Source organism: Cetorhinus maximus, chromosome 4, assembly GCF_964194155.1.
Source record: "Cetorhinus maximus chromosome 4, sCetMax3.hap1.1, whole genome shotgun sequence".
Taxonomy (NCBI): domain Eukaryota; kingdom Metazoa; phylum Chordata; class Chondrichthyes; order Lamniformes; family Cetorhinidae; genus Cetorhinus; species Cetorhinus maximus.
In genome coordinates this window covers 58,401,549-58,417,945 of record NC_135882.1, presented here as the reverse complement: position 1 = coordinate 58,417,945, position 16,397 = coordinate 58,401,549, and the positions used below count along the sequence as shown (strand labels likewise).

The window sequence follows — 16,397 nt, the reverse complement described above, 5'->3', positions numbered from 1 at the left end:
ATTTTGTATGTGAGGGGTGTGTGATTTCTTACCCTCAGAGTGATGATCCAAAATTTTAATTAATATCAGCAGCAAGCTTTTTATAAAGAAGGTTATTTCTTTTCACATTCTTGCCCCGGATGTTAAAGAAAATGCAACATCTCACTCACTCGATTCATACACGCTGTCACACATGCAGAAATACGTACAGATGAGGGGGAAAAAATACAATTGAAATGCATAATTGTCCAGACTCTTTTGTGGCAGGCTTGCAGTTTCTTAGATGAGTTGATGCTTTGGCTGGTGTGAAGGTCTTGTAAGGCAGAAGATTCTCAGTAAGCTGTGAGGATTCTTGTAGTTGTTATGACCAGTTTAACAGGGGTGAACTGATGCCTCTCATTGTCCCACTCTTGAGTTGGTTATAACAGAGTTTGAATTTTAAAGGGAGGTGATATTGCTAATTTAATATATATTTAAAAGTGTATAGCTCAGTGCAAGAAATAAGCCAGCCAGGTTCCTTAAATTAAAAAGTAAAGAGTTAGTTTTATTGCTAAAACTCACTCAGTAAAGATTCAGAAATTATTTTTAAAAAGGTTTGATATGTAGAAATATGTCCACTGCACCCAATGCAAAAAATTAAAAAAAACGCACACAAAATCTCCCCAAGCATGCACAATAAGAGATAAAACACTTCAGCGTATCAGACCATAAAAAACTTGGCCAAGTAACAAGTAAAGCAAGAAAAAAATATTCAGAGATTGTCCAAAGGCTTGGTTACAATAGAAGGGTCCCTCTACAGTGGAGTAGTTGGTCTGCAATCATGGCTGGTTGATTCGAAATTCTCCTTTAAGAACTCTCAGTGTGCAGCAATGAGGTCTTCTGATGCGTTTTCCAAATCAAAGCAGCTCAGTTTTGATGACTGAGATTTCAGGAGAAAAAGAGATGGGGAAAGGCTATTGCCCCTGCAGCAGTCCCTCTGACTATACTAAATCCAGTATCTTTTCACCCAAGGGCTGGATCACATGATCTCTCAAGAAGACTCCATAGACTCTGTGTATCCATAAAAGCAGATTGTGTCCTTTGCAAATGTCACATAGGGCAGCATTTTCCCCTCGTTGAGGGGGTTGTGCGGGTGCGGGCACGGTTGGGCACATTTACGATTGGCGCCCCCGGTCTGTGGCATGCCGCCATTTTATGTGGGCGGGCCTTAATTGGCCCGCCCAGTGTGACGTCTGCCTGCAAGCTGCGTTTCCTGTGTGGGAGTGGTGGGGGGGCGGGTGCATTCCCTGAGCCAGGAATGCGCTCTTTTGCACTTGCGCACAAAAGAACACACAAATCTCCTTGAGGCAAAGTGCTACCTCAGGGAGCTTGGCTCAAGTTTGAAAACTTTATTAAAGGGAGAAAAAAATATTCCTGACATGTCCCCTCATGTGACACTGTCGCATGAGCAGGGGCATGTCAATTACTTTTATTTAAAAATTTTATACACATTTTAAATCCCTCATGAAACCTCATCCCGCCCGTGGATGAGGTCTCATGTTTTTTCTGAAGGCCGCCTGGGCTCTTCGCCTGCCCATCAACCTTAAGGTTGGACGGGCAGGCCCATTAATTGGTTTAATTACTTTTTTAAAGGTCTTAAGTGGCCGTTGACAGTTCGGCAGGCGTGCAGCCGACTGAAAATTTAAATGACGCGGGGTGACACCAGGACGCACGCCCGGTGTCACCGCGCATCATTTTACGCATCGGCAAGTGGGCCCCTCCGCCCACCCGCTCGCCGAAGGGAAAATGCTGCCCATAGTAGCTGCTCTAAACAGTGTAATTTGCTTAACAAAAAGTGGCCTGCTTCAAAAATATTCAATATATATGTATGTCCAGCCAATGACATAAAGTAATATATGTGCAGCCAATATCGTTATAATTTAATATTTCATACAACACCTCTTCATAACATAGTCAAATTTCCAGGAGGTCATTCTCAGATAAACTTGAAGTTGGAAGAGTTTGGGGATTAAGGCTGCTTATTACCTTGGTTGCTTGGTTGACTTACAGCTTGTTTTGATGGCTTTCTGATGGACTCTGTCCCTAAGCAGCTTCTTGCTGAATTTTAAAAGCAAACAGAAAGTATGGCCGCCTCATCATTTTGACCTCCACCAGTTCAAAATGCTTGTCCAAATAAGTTGGCTGGTTAGGTCCAAAATACATACGGTCTAGTTGCATTCACACTTTGAGAGTTTGAGACAGCCAGGGTCTTTGTTTCTGAATGACCCATTCAATTTGAAATTACCCTTTTGAATGTCTTCCAGGAAAATAAATTGAGTCAACATCAGTCTGGATGATTCATTTTGTTCCCTCTGAAGACACAGGGCGTTTCAATCCACAAAATAAGTCAGGTGATCCTCGGGAGGCCATCTTTTTGCAGCCTTTCATGGTCAGTTTTTTAAAATATAAAAATTAGTTTGAAGTTCAGAGTATACAGATTGGAGCATGACAAAATAGAAGCATTGCTACATAATATACCAAAAGCGCAATAGGTTTCATTGGTTAATGCTTGATTATTCAGGGCTTGTTTTTGTGCTCAAATGCACATAAGAACCATACGATAGAAAGGATGTGAAGGCATTAGAGAATTTGCAGAAAAGATTTGCGAGAATGGATCCAGGGATAAGGGGCTTCAGATATGTGGATAGTTTTGGAGAAGCTAGCTTTGTTCTCCTGAGAGAAGAGAAGGCTGAGAGGAGATTTGATAGGGGTGTTCAAAATCATGATCGGCCTGAACAGCATAGCTAGGGAGAAACTGTTCCCATTGGTGGAAATGGTCAAAAACCAGAGGATCCCAATTTAAGGTGAATGGCAAAAGACAAGAGGAAAACTTTTTACGCAGCATGTGGTTAGAATCTGGAGGCTTATTCAATCGTGACATTCAAAGGGAATTGGATAATTATCTGAAGAAAACACATTTATAGAGCTATAGGGAAAGGTCGGGTGAGCCGGATGAGGTGAATTGTTCAGATGCAAAGGACCAAATGGCCTCCTTCTGTGCTGTCAATACTCTACGGTTCTAAAAAGTAATCTGTAGAAGTTTATGATTTAACCTGAACAATATCATATCAGCCAGTGCTTGTGACACCGATCAGCAGTGGTAGCTCTTACACGTGCTTCTAAGATCAGAAATTCAGCATACTTTCCTGCAGTCTTACGAACTTGCAAGTATTGTACTTCATTCTGATTTAAAGAGGCTTTGAAATGTGGTCTTTCTTAATTGTAGGTGATTCCCATGTAATGTATCCGTCATGAACATTATGGATCGCTTTTCCCTACATGTTTAAAAAAATAGCTCAAATCACTGTCACACGCTCTAGACAAGATTTAAAAGGATGTCATGATGTTACTATTTTCAGTGCAATATCCTCGTACAGGTGACTTACAATTTGCCTTTTTGAAATAAGCCTCTTTTTGTATACATTAGTCCCTTGTGTGTCATATGACCATTGTAAAGCAAGTATCAAGTATCGTTTGTTATTTCTGGCCACTGACTGCTTTGCTGCCATATTTCTGGAAGCTGAAGATTTGGAATAACTAAATCAGCACTCTCCAAAAATAAAATAAAAATGTTTGCGTCTGTAACTGTTGTTTTGTATCTAGCAGCATTAAATGTTGGTGGTATTAACTGTCATTGTCTTGTTCAGTCAATAATCAAGGTAAATTGTGAAGTTTAGAATCCCTTTGCCCATTGGGAATGGCAGAGCTATCAATTATTATGGTAAGCAGGGCTCTACTGCAGTGGAAAACATCAACAAGAAGTAACGTCAACAGCATCCAAGTGGCACTTTATTTAAATTAAGTCATGAATGAGTGTTTATTAGTTGGCACTAGAGTTGTCTATTCTGATCTCCCAAATCTCAAAGATGTTTTCATGTTTTTTTTCAAATATTCCTAAGGGATTTCCTGTCATAGGTTTCTTGGAAAATAAAGTAAATCAACAATAATTAACATTAATTTCTGGAGTGTTTTTATACTGTACTGATCATCAATATATGTATTTAAGTGGGAAACAATGCATAACTAATATTTAGCTCCAAATTAAGAATTCATCGCCTACAGTGGTATCTGTTTTTCCTTTTGAACCAATATATTTCAATGCTTCATATTTCAAAAAGTGCTATCTGAAGAGGACATGATGTAATATTTACACTAAGCAAGTATAAATGTCACATGCAGCTATGGCTGTGCAGTGGAAGAGGCCCTGAGGAAATTTGTACCTTGTTCCATCCCCTCTGTTTCCATCAGCAGAGAATATTTAAATTGACCCCATTTGTATATTTATTGGAGATCTCAGTACAAGGTTAGTTTATAAATTCATGGTGATATTATGCCTTTACAGATCTCTACCATCAGTGTGTCTTTGTCCCTGCATTATGGGAATTGTTGTTGTGGACAAAATTAGCCAGTGTAATTGTGCCAACAAAGTCAGCAGCATCAAATTCATAGTTAGCTCAAAAGGTGTTATTATTAAGGAATATACTTTCCTAAATTCTAAATTTAGAATTAATATTGGATATGGACCTTATGCCAGGATCCCACTCAAATTCAACAATCAATGCCTGGCAGCAAGCAGAAGAGCAATCCAAAGATGTGAGAAATGTTTTATTTTCAATCACCTGTAAGATACTTGGATCTTGTGGTCTTCTGGCTGCTGTTAGTCCATGAATAGTCAAATACATTTCCCTAGCTTCTCTCAATGGTTAGATGAGGAATGAATGGTTTACTGACAGAGTGGGCTGATTATAACCTTCAGAGTTGGCATAAAAGGGATGATATTTGATCACCTTCCTGTTAAATCCCAGACAATGTTCCTTTCTGTTGAAGAAAGCAAAGTCAGGCAGAGTACATAATGCATGGTTGATGCACAATGTTTCCTCTAAGTTGTGTAGATCTGCAGCAACCCAGTGGTTTCCAAGCAGGCTGAACACAAGTCAGCCCCTTAAAGATACCGCGTGCACATAGCCATGCAAAACAAAACATTAAAGGTCCCATGCATTTAAATGAATAGGCTGTGTACAACAAAAGAAAAGCACCATCGTCCATGTTACATTACCACTAAAAGTTGCAATTACTATCAGTGAGCAATTGTTGAGCAAAGAAGTGAACTTTGTCTCAACAGGCATCTGGGAGCTGAAATAGAATGTACCCAAGTCTTCAGAACTTGACAGGTTTATTTATCAGGTAATAGCTTAATCATACCAGCTGTAGCCTTTAGGTTATTTGTTATTGGTTTTCTCTAGGACACATGACAGATCAAGGAGTGAAAGTTAGAGGTCAAATAGTGAAAGCTATCAGATTTGCCGATGGCAAAACCTTGGTAGCAAATGCTATGGAATTCACTGCTGTTGGTTTACTGTTTGAATGCCGCAGTAATTAATTCCAGAATATACATTAATGTGGGTAACACCAAAGTTATGAAAGTTACTAGGAATGCAGGCGATAGAATGAGAATTTTAATAAACAAGAAATAGCTTAACTGAATGAGATGATATAAATATCTGTGAAGGATCATAACCATTGACTCCCTGAGAATTGCCCGAGACGTTTGAACTTCCAGTGGGTAATTTCCGTTTCCCGGGACCCTCAGAGTCAGAGGGCGGGATATTCCAGCCCCATCCGCGACCGGGATTGTCCGGTCTTGCCGAAAGTCAATGGATTTTTGGCTGGCCCGCTGCATCCCCCACTGCTGGTCCCGCCACGGTGGGGCCCGAAAATCCTGGCCAGAGACTTTGTACGTTTCCAGCTTACTTACCTGAATAGTTACCCAGGAAATGTTAGATAGAAAAATCCTAGTCCAACTCATGCCTAACCATACAACTGATACCCCTGACTCCTCCCTTCACTCCCTGACTACCCCCCAACTCCTCCTGCCCCCGACTCCCCCCAAACCCCAACTCCCCCCTAACCTGACCTGACTATCCTCCACCAGCTGACTCACACCAACTCCTTGACTCTCCCTTGACTCACCAACTTCCCCCGATACGACCTGACTAGTCCCCACCACCTGACTCCCCCTATGGCCACTGGACACCCCCATGACTTGACCTGACTATCTTCCACGATCCGACTCCCCCACAATCTCCCGACTCCTCCATGACCCAACCTGACCGGCCTCCACTACCTGACATCCCTCCTGACGGAAGGGGGTGGTGGTGTGTGTCAGCTTCACCTCTGACTTCTGAGCGGTCCGAATCGCTCCCACTCCCTGGGTTCTAGACCTTGGACTTATTTGGGGGTTGTGACAAAGCGCAGCAGGCAACTGGTTTTGGTGCAAGAAAAAAAATACTGAGTTTATTGAAGACACAAATGAACTTATAACATTAGGATTACACTGAGATTATACAGACCTACAAAGTACACTTAGTTAAGAATGGGGAACACACGGCATAACGAGGGAAAATCACGCTACTAATCCACTTACCCTTATCCCACCCCCAAAACCTAACTAAATTGAACTAGGAGATGTCAGGGATCATGCTCACCAACCAGGGTTCCTTGACAGTTCGAAATCCAGCCAGGTAAGCCAGTTGCAGTTTTGGGGTACGCTCTTTGTGTCCTCTGGAGCCCACCGTCCCCACGTGGCCCTGGTCTGTGGAGTCTGTGAAGGTTCTTCAGTTGGGTGGAGGGCACAGTTGTGGGTGGTCGATCTTCGTGGAAGGTTGCAGTTGTGGCCTTGTTGTCTTAGGTCAAGCCTGCCACCACTTGCCCCTCGCTGTGATGTTGCCTGCGGGCGTGCAAACCTCCAGATCTCCTCCCTCCGCTTGGCTCAGTTACCTCTCTCTGCTTAAACTCTGCATCAACCACTCCAAATCTGCTCACCCTCCTCCCATTTGTAACTGGCGGTCCAGTTATACTGTTTTTTGAATTTCTTATCTGAATCCAAATCAAGGTTAGTTCTTTGTCTGATTTTGATGGGCTTCTTCAGGTGATTGTTGTCTCGTTGGTTTTAATGGGCTTGCAAGATGTTTATCGTTGTCTTCCTGTCCCCCCAACTAGTCTTGAACTGAAAGCCATTGTATATGTGGAGTATTGATAGGTTCGGATAAGTGCATTGATTGCTGCCTTAGTAGTTAGTAGCAATTATTTATGCAAGATTTTGATGAGCTTTAGTTTCGTATAAGACGAAGTCTTTCTCTGGGTTGATTGTTTTAAAGGGAAGAATGCGTATTCTGTCTCCTCTCGTCTGGTTTCAGGCAACAATCCACACTGCACTCAACAAGCCCGGGCATGTCCACTCCCAGGCCTTCATGGGCCTAACCTCCTGTCTGCAGGATTCTACACTTAACTCAGCAGTTGGGTCCTCTGCCATAAAAGTCCAAAAGTCACATCCTTGTTGATGATATGAAATATGTGGGAATTTTGAGAACCCTTCATAACCCTCCTGCTCGCCCCAATGAGACCTGACTAGCCCCCGATCCAACAACCCCATCCGACGCGAGCCGGCTGCCCCCCCCAGCCCACCTACCCCCTCACCCACACTACCCGCCTCACACACCTGCTACCCTTCTACCTCATCCGCTTGCCACCCTACCGATCTGCCAACCTACCCATCTACCACCCTACCCAGCTGCCTCTCTAGCCACTTTTCCACTTACCTCACCCACCTACTTACACATCTGCACGTTCACCCATTTACTCATGCACTCATTCCCTAACATACTGAAAAGCTGTTCAAACGTCCCAAAGCTTTTTTAGCGCGTTCATGAACACTTACCCGAATGTGGCTCGTGTGGTAAAAAGGGGCGTGGCCTGTCACCCCCCCCACCCCCACCCGCCCAAAGAACCCAGCGCCTCGGGGAAGCAGTTCAGTGGGAGACCGCTCGGCATTTGTGAGGAAGCCAGGATCGGAAGACCTGGCCGGCAATTCGGAGCTGCTTCGTACTGCGGAAAAGATAGAGCTACTCCTCGGACGATTTAGATCACAACTTTTGGTAGAGAAGCACATGGATGGGACAACCAAATAGAGAGCTGAAGAAAAGATCAATGAAGTGTTTAACATGGAGTGTGGTGCTGCAACTCAGGCTCCGAGAGAGCTTTCAGACGGAAGTTTGGAGACACATGGAAAATGTTAAGTGAATAGACAAGAAAAGTAACAACGAGTTGGTGGCAATGATATAAGAAAAATGTGGTTTGATTGATGTTATCATTAAAAATCAAATCAGTTGGATTGGGCATGGGATGGTACGGAATGCATGTTGAAAGAGGCGATCTTTGGGCAGTTGGAAGGACAGATATCAAAGCTGGCATTTTATGCTCCCCCCCCCCTCCCCCAAGAGCATGTTGGCCCGCAGGTGGAGGTGTAGAGTCAAATTAGCCACTTGGCAGCGGCCTGTTGGCTGACCGTCCCTGCCCACCCTGGTGGTATTTTACCTGTGGCAGCAGTTGTGGTGGGGGGGAGGGGGTTTCTGTCAGGTGACCCGCTTGCTGGTGGGCGAATTGAGGCCCTCAGTGGCCACTTAAGGGCTCCTACTGTCGCAGCTGTGATTTTCCTCAACACAAGGCTGGTGCCAAGTGTTCAAGCTGCCAGATAAAATCAGACAGGAATGTGGCTGGGCACAGTTGTGGGAGGGGCTTTCCCCAGAAAGATGCTTCTCTCCCTTGCATTTCCCTCTCCCCCTGCTTTATCACTTTAGGCACCCATCCCCTCCTCACAGGTTCCTGCAGGCCTGGCCCTGCCAAGAACCCAGGATTAAGTGTCTGCCCAGGCTCCAGGCTCCTCAGTACAGCCCGCTTTCTGACAAGTCACTATTTCATTGGCCAACAACTCTCAGAGGCAGGACTTCCTCTCTGATGTGGATGGAAGGCCCACCTCAAGCCAATTAATGGCCCGGTGGCCGTTAAAGGGCTGCAAGGCGAGCCGACGAAGAGCAAGTGGGCTCACCACTGACTTTTGTAATCCGCAGTGTAAAATTTAGCCTGAAAAGGGAGGAAACAATATTGCTTCTGGATTACTTGAAGAATGGGGGAGCATATGAGAAATTGAAGAGAGAAGTACAATGCAAAATGATTTAGAAAAGGAGGAATTGATCCAGAATCTGCCTTAGGAAAACCATTGAAAATGATGATATGGTGCCTATGTACAATGATATACCTATTATATCCAGCCACAATTTTGATGGTATGCAAAATGATCTTTAGGGCGCATGAAAATAAAATGCATCTATTTTGAGGGCATTGCAAACAAATGAATAAAACAATTTCATTAGAAGTTCACCATCATTACATAGGTCTGTCATTTAACAATTTTATGGAATGATTATTTGCAATAAAACAATATATAATAATCTGGTTTAGTGTAAATCTAAGGCACCAATTAAAATTGTACTGTATTGTTACTGTTACATTTTAGTCTTCTAGCAAGTTTGCTGTGCTGATAAGTCCCAGGGTGGCCAGAAAGGTTTTGCTGAAATATTATCTAATAAAAAAAGGCTACCAAAGGCAGGTGCCTTTAAAATGCTCCCATTGCATATTGATGAAAACAACATGAATTGTATACTGCATGATTTATTGATATAGTTACACTGTTCAGTTTTCCAATTCTTTTTAATTCATCTAAACTCATATCCTAACATAAATTATCAAAATCTTACACATAGGAGCACATTTTTACTCTGTGAAATTGCGTGAATTTTAAATGAGTCAAAATCTTTTTTCGTTTGTATATTTGGGGTAAGAGATTCCTTTACATTTTGGGAATGAAATTTCCTGAGTAATTCCGACATACCATGTCGGAAAGTTATGTGTAATTATTTTATGCCGGACAAGCTGGGTGAAGACTCGTTCTGTCGGCAATTGGATTTTGGTTGGCTTCAGTTGAAAATGGGAGCCAATGGTGAAGCACTTTTAATTTCCTGAAGATGGACTGTGGCTGAACCCAGAGTAACTTAGATACGTTTCACTGAGACACAACTGCTCTTAGGATCAGCAGAAGCAAGGAGTTCATGAAACAGAAAATAGGCGTTTTTAAAGTCAGACTTTAAAGCTGTTTTATGATCATTCTGCAATCAAATTCCTGCATTTGCTTTGAACTACTTCTCCCAGGGTTGAACCACTAGAGTTCTCAGGAAAAGGTATGGCATTCCCTATCTGCTTTCCCTCATTCCCTTATGAGGGCAAGGATTATGGGAGGTGATTGACTGGTTACATTCCACAGCAGCCTCATGGTATTAAGGTAGACCTGGTATCCTGTCAGCTTGCTCCTTGGAAGCTTGATCCACTGCTACAAGGCATGTGTTTGAAGGCCTTATATGTGCTGCTGTCCTGAGAGACAACACTGTCATGCAGCTGTGGCTGCAGGGTGGAGCTTGTCCTCTTCCTCCAATTAAGAATCTTTAAATTATCAGTACATCATAAAGGAGGGTAAAAGCTGGGGATGAGTGAGCATCACAGCATTAAGATTAAGGAGACAGAGATGGAAGTGAACTATTGTGTCTGTATGATGCTTCACAAGGATACTGGCGTGACAGTGTAGGTGCTCCATCAGTAAGCTGGGGTAAGGGTTTAAAATTGGAGATGCCCACTAGGAATCTGCCTTTGGCTAGTGCTGTCAATTTCTCCTGCAAAATGATAGAGTGAATAAGGTAAGATTACTAGAATGTGTGCCAAGTTGGATGAGGGAGTTGAAGTAAGAGGTGTGAGTGTATAAAGTGGAAGAAGGTGTTTTAGGGTTGTGCAGGAGATGTGTTATAATAGTGCAAGATGCTGAATTTGACCTTGCACCCCCCCACCCTCCGCCTCCTTAATCAGAGAGCTAAGAATTTGTGATATGCTAGGATAAGGAGCAGGGGATGATAGTGTAGTTTGTGGTGTGGGGTGCAGTATGGAGGGAGCGATGTTTTGAGGCTCTCCACTAGCAGTGCAAAACTGCCAAGTCAGAAAACTGGTCATTAGGCGTTGAGATGCAACTGCTGCAACTTTGAACTTTTGAAATGAAAAATGGCTGTATGCTGTTCCAAGCGCTTTCTGGATTCTTGTCCCTCTCTTCTGGCAGTCATTATTAATTGACCATGACTAGATACAGTTTTCTACTCCCTGAATCCATCAAGGTCTGCACCTAAATTATGCAAATGACATGACCACTGCAAACTAAGTCTAAACCCCACCGATAATTTGCCCACTCTAAACTGCAGCAACGTCACAAATTATAAGCAATTAAGTCCATTGTTTAATTAATGAAACCTTTGGAAAATGCTAATGAGCTAGACCTTACTGCAGGCAACACCCAGACTTGCTTTTGCCTACTTAATTTGCATGAGCTTTTGCATTGCAAGGTGCTGTAAATGGAAGATGAAAAGGATTTGGCGCCCTACAAAGCATCTGGGATATGTGTGAGCAGGGTCAACAAATCATTGTTCATGAACAGTGCAGCATTTAGATCAGAAAATGTAAGTTAGTTTAGAAAATTCAATGAGAATAGTTGGGGGGGGGGGAAGAAAGATTTGGTTAAATGACATAAAAATAAGACCATAGAAAATGTTTAAAAAATACATTTCTTTATAATCTTGCAACAAAAATTGAAAACTGAAACAATGAGACTCCACATTAATAAAAGTTAATTTTCATATCCAGAGAGATCGTTTGGCAGCAATTAAGAATTATCACACCAGTAAAAAAAGTTACCTGGAATGAAATGGGCAAGCCCTAAACTTATGTTGCAAGTTTAGGCTGTATCTGCCATGCAAGTGCAGTTACTTCTCATTATTCAATGCATTTGATAGGGGAGCCAAACAGTAAGATACCATTTTTGAGCTGTTTATGGAGGAGCAGTGCATCTTGGATTCCAGTTTCAGGGTTTACACATTTGCATTCACCTGAATTTGCTGTCCAATGTGCGCAGAAAAGTGCTATTAGCCTCGTCGCTACGTTTACAGTAAATTCTGGCCTATATTGTTGCTTATACAGGTACTATTAAAATGCTATTAGTATTTTCTGCATTCTAATGCACCAATGTTTGTTGTATATCGCTGTATCGTTTTATGATGTGCTGACAATTTAAATACATAATTTCTATTGTGTGGAAGAAACTGCCACACGTTTGCCATTCTTCTGGTGAGACTTTGGGCAGAATCATCCCAGATTTGCACTATGTGTGGTAGCGGGCAGGAAAAATGATGCTTTACCCCCTGGCCACAATGGCGGCTTCTCACACCATATCACCCCAATACTGCCACATTAATTATGCGTTCCCGGGAAATACACCGTTTTGATGGCGGGCGGGCTCTCATTTGCCCGCAACGCCATCACCTCGCTGCCTCATCACACCAAGTGCCACATTTAAAGTGCAGCCGTGGGCACACCTCTGCTCCCAATCTGGCTGCAGGACGGGCAGCAACATCACCCTTCCAGCATGGGAGGTGGTGGCAGCGGTGGTCAACAACAATGCCCTGCAAAAGAGGACAGCCACCCTGTGCATGATGATTGGTCTCATCCATTCAGCCAGGGTAAGTCACTCTTCTCATCACTCTCAACTCGTACACTCACAAGCCCATCACACACCTGCAGGGATCTCACACCTCAAGGGACAACACCACTAACTCTCTCACAACCTCACATCTCCATCAGGCTCATATCTCCTCAAGCTTGTATCCTCATCCCGTGCATGTCTCCGCTCACCACACAAACGTTCCACGCAGTGTCAAGTGTCCTGCTCACACTCTCCATCTGTTTTCACGCAGGAGAAACTGGCTCGCAGCAGCAGGGAGGGATCCCGGGTTGTGGTGAGGTTGTGGATTGGCCCACATTAGGCCAATTTATTTTGAGGAGCGTGCCATCATGTTGACTGGTGAGGATGTGGACCGTGCCTGCGTGGACCTGGACAGTGAAGTTGGTAGTGAACACCCTCATGAGGATCCAACATCATATTATCCCTCTCTCAATGTGACTGTGAGTGCTCTCCTGCTTTTGACTGTCCTGTCATACACTAATTATCTCTACTTTGGTTCACAGGGAGCTTGGCCAAGCCACCGATGCCCTCAGCCAGCCAGACCCTCGGCTCCATCCACGACCTCATCTCCATTCAAGAGGACTCCTCCTCCATTGAAGAGCTGGAAATAAGTAACCTGGAAGACCCATCATGGCACTTACCCACACCCTCCACCAGCACAGAGGCCTAGATCTAGAGCAAACTTGGGTTCACAATCTGGTAGTCACCCATGTCCACAGCAGGAGGAGGCAGATTCAGCTGAGCTCCCTGGCATTTGGAGGACTGCTGGGGAAGAGGCATCTGTGAGGTCCGAGTCAGATGACAAACTTCGAGATTTGGCCTTCTAATTCATTCTGGAGAGTCAGCAGAAGGCAGGGGAACACAACGCAGAGCTGTTCGAAGCCCTCAACAAAGTGGCACGTGAGTCAGAGGAGTGTGTCTGCCTATTTTCTGATGAAGTGGTGCCCACATGTGCGAGCATTGAAGTCTCCATGGGAAGGATGCAGACACCTGGTCCAGCAGAATGTGGAGATATGTACAGGCTGGCACTCCATCACGGGAGCCATGGGTGAGTTCCTGCAGTGGGGAGAGGGAAACGAGGCATCTTAATGTCCCCCCAGGTCTTCCTCCCCTTCGAGGAATCAGGCTGGGGATCCCGGGCATCTGGAGGGAGGAGAAGTGGCAGCTGGACATCCCTGGGTCATCTACTCAGGCATCTCATAGGCTGTCCTCTCCCTCCAAGCCCCCTTTGCCTGTGACCCCCCTCAACCTTGTCCCCTGTTACTGCAGAGGGAGCAGCTAGCCCACAGGAGGACAGCCAAAGCAAGCCGGGGGCTCCAAAGCCTCGGCTCTCCAGAGGACCCACATGAAGGCATCAGAGGCAACAGGGCCAACCATTGCACAGGCCGTATCCACCACTGCTGCAGATGTCAGGGCAGCACCTGGAAGTCGAAGGCATTCAAATATGAAGAAATCCTGATCACAGTTGGTTGCACGGGTGAACACATTTTGTCACTTTACAACCTGGAAATGTATTCGCTTTTAATGAATAATGTGTAATGGCGTCTTTCAGCTTCATTGACAGGCTTTGCAAGTCCTCCCACTCCATCCCCCCACCGCAACCACCCCCACCGCAACCTCCCCCTCCACCCCTGCCCCACTAGCAGTTCAGCTGCATGCAGCTGGCCCACGAGTGATTCTGGAGGAAGAAGTGTGTGTGGCAGGAGCCTTTCAGAGCCTCGTGCAAGCACTCTCTCATGCACATGGATTCTTCTCGTATCACACTCATCTCAATGTCCTGAACATTTTCAGTGCTGCCTGCTAGTGTTCGTTTTCGGTTGATCATCTGAGCTGACCTGCATCTCCGTCCACCCACTGATCACACTCCCATGCAGCACCTAATCTCGCCTACCACAACTGTCATTTCACTTTCGATTTAGCCAGCATGGTAGTAATACAGCTTTTCTTTCACTCTGCCATTTTTTCCCCTACCCCAGTCACCCATTTCCTTTCCCTAATCACTGTCGACCTCCCTGGCATCACCTCCCACCTCCCCTCTGTGATCTGCCAGTCACAACCCTTTTCTTTCTGTGATGCCCAGGTGAATGTGCTTGTTCCTTTCCTGAAAATCCCACACCCATCCATATTAACCTCCCTGACCACCTCCTTCCCACCCCCAAGCTGCGTGTCTGCCTCTGCACCCACAAACCACTCTCGCCGTCCCTTCTGCCAATACCATAGCACCCTCACCCTCCCGTCCTATGGCCCCACTCTTCCCTCAGTCATTCTTACCATTCCCCCATACCACAACCACCCTCAGGTTGCCCCTCAGGAGGTAGTCAAGGACTCATCAGAGCCTTCTCTTGCACATTCACCTGGAAATATCCTCCCCTCCCCCCACCCTGTTCCAGATTCCTTCTCCGGAACTCTTTCCCCCTTGGAACTCCCCCGCCCCCTACACCACCCCACGGAATCCTCCCCTTAGTCCTTCCCCCGCAACCCCGGACTCCCCCCCCCCTCCTCCTTAGTCTCTCCCCCTCCCTGACTCCTTCAGACACCCTTACTTCTTCCACCATCTTTACCCATTCCCCTTCCTGACTCCTTCAAGACACCCGTACTTTTTCCTCCACCCTTACTCCTTCCCCGCTCCGCACTCCTTCCTCCCCCAAGACTCCTTCCTCCACCTGGACTCCTCTCCCTCTCCGCACTCTTTTTCTCCTCCGAACTTTTCCCTTACATCTTCCACCCACCACTTACACCTACCCCATCAGTTGCTGTCTTCTCCCTGTTACCCCCTCCTCCCCCATAGTCCCTCGCCCACTAACCTCCCACCCAACACCTTCGTTCCACCCTCCCAACCAGACCCCCTCAACACCTTCATTCCCCCCTGGTACATCTTCCTCTCCCAAACGCATCTGGACCTTCCTCTCCATCCCCTCGACCATCATCCATTGTGGGTAGACCCTCAATGGTGACTTTCCACCTTCCGTGAGCGGCTTTGCAGCGGAGCCATGTCCATAAGAATCCACCCAGCAAGCCATGGACATTCTTCCAGAGTCCCATTGCTGTCAGGTTCCAGCATCTTCTGCTCCTCGGATGTCCATGATGTGAGCAAGGCCCTGGTGCTAAGTCCCAACAACTGCACATCACAATTCTCAAGGCATGTTCTGCACCGGCATGTTTTCCTGCAGACGTGGGCAGACAATCCAGCATGGGGGGATGATTCCGGTGGGATGGCTTTAAAAGATAGGCAGGTGTATTGCAATGAGGTTCCTGACGTCTCATGGTGGGAAACGCAGCCCGCCATTGGGAGGCTGATCAGATGATTGCAAGCAGACTTCATGACATTGTGGAACCAATTTTTGGACTTCTCGCCGTATTGTCTGCTCACACCACTAAACGCATCCGACACCAGCGGACTCAGAAAATTCCGCCCTTTGTTGTAGGTGCCGAAGAGGAATGATCAAATACAACGTGGTGGATCCAAAGCCATTACTGAGGTTGTTACATTTTCATAACTTTTAATTAGAAATCTTAGCAAGTGTCACAAAACCTTACTGGTCTCTTGCCCCATTGGAAATAACTTTTGTTGTTGTTCTCAGTTTAGGGTAGTTATGCTTAAACAATACAGTCTATAGTGCACAGTTACATTAATGTAAAATAACTAGAGATTGTATCTTATAAAATATTCCATAAATCCTAGGCATAAATTGATTTAAACAGCATTATTTGCATCACATTTCCCTGTGAGACCTATAATGTTTTTTTCAATTTTTCCAAGTTCACCTTAGTTGAAGTTTGAATTATTTAATACTGATAAAATATTTAGTGCAGTTCTAATCGTAGAACACCAGCACATATAAGTATTATGGGAAATTCCTGAAAATAAATGTGCAGAATATTGTACTCATCTGTTAGGAAAATAGGTTGAGCGTCAACTCGCAGACACTTCCTC

At 45.0% G+C, this 16,397-nt stretch overlaps 1 long non-coding RNA gene across 1 annotated transcript in view; it reads right to left on the bottom strand.

Annotated features, from left to right (window-relative positions):
• Positions 1–6,641, bottom strand: part of LOC144679319 (uncharacterized) — a 299,510-nt gene extending 292,869 nt beyond the window's left edge. Inside the window, exon 1 of the long non-coding RNA XR_013576315.1 lies at positions 6,504–6,641. This is a non-coding gene — a long non-coding RNA (uncharacterized LOC144679319). The remainder of the gene's footprint in view (positions 1–6,503) is intronic.
• Positions 6,642–16,397: the final 9,756 nt, after the last annotated feature.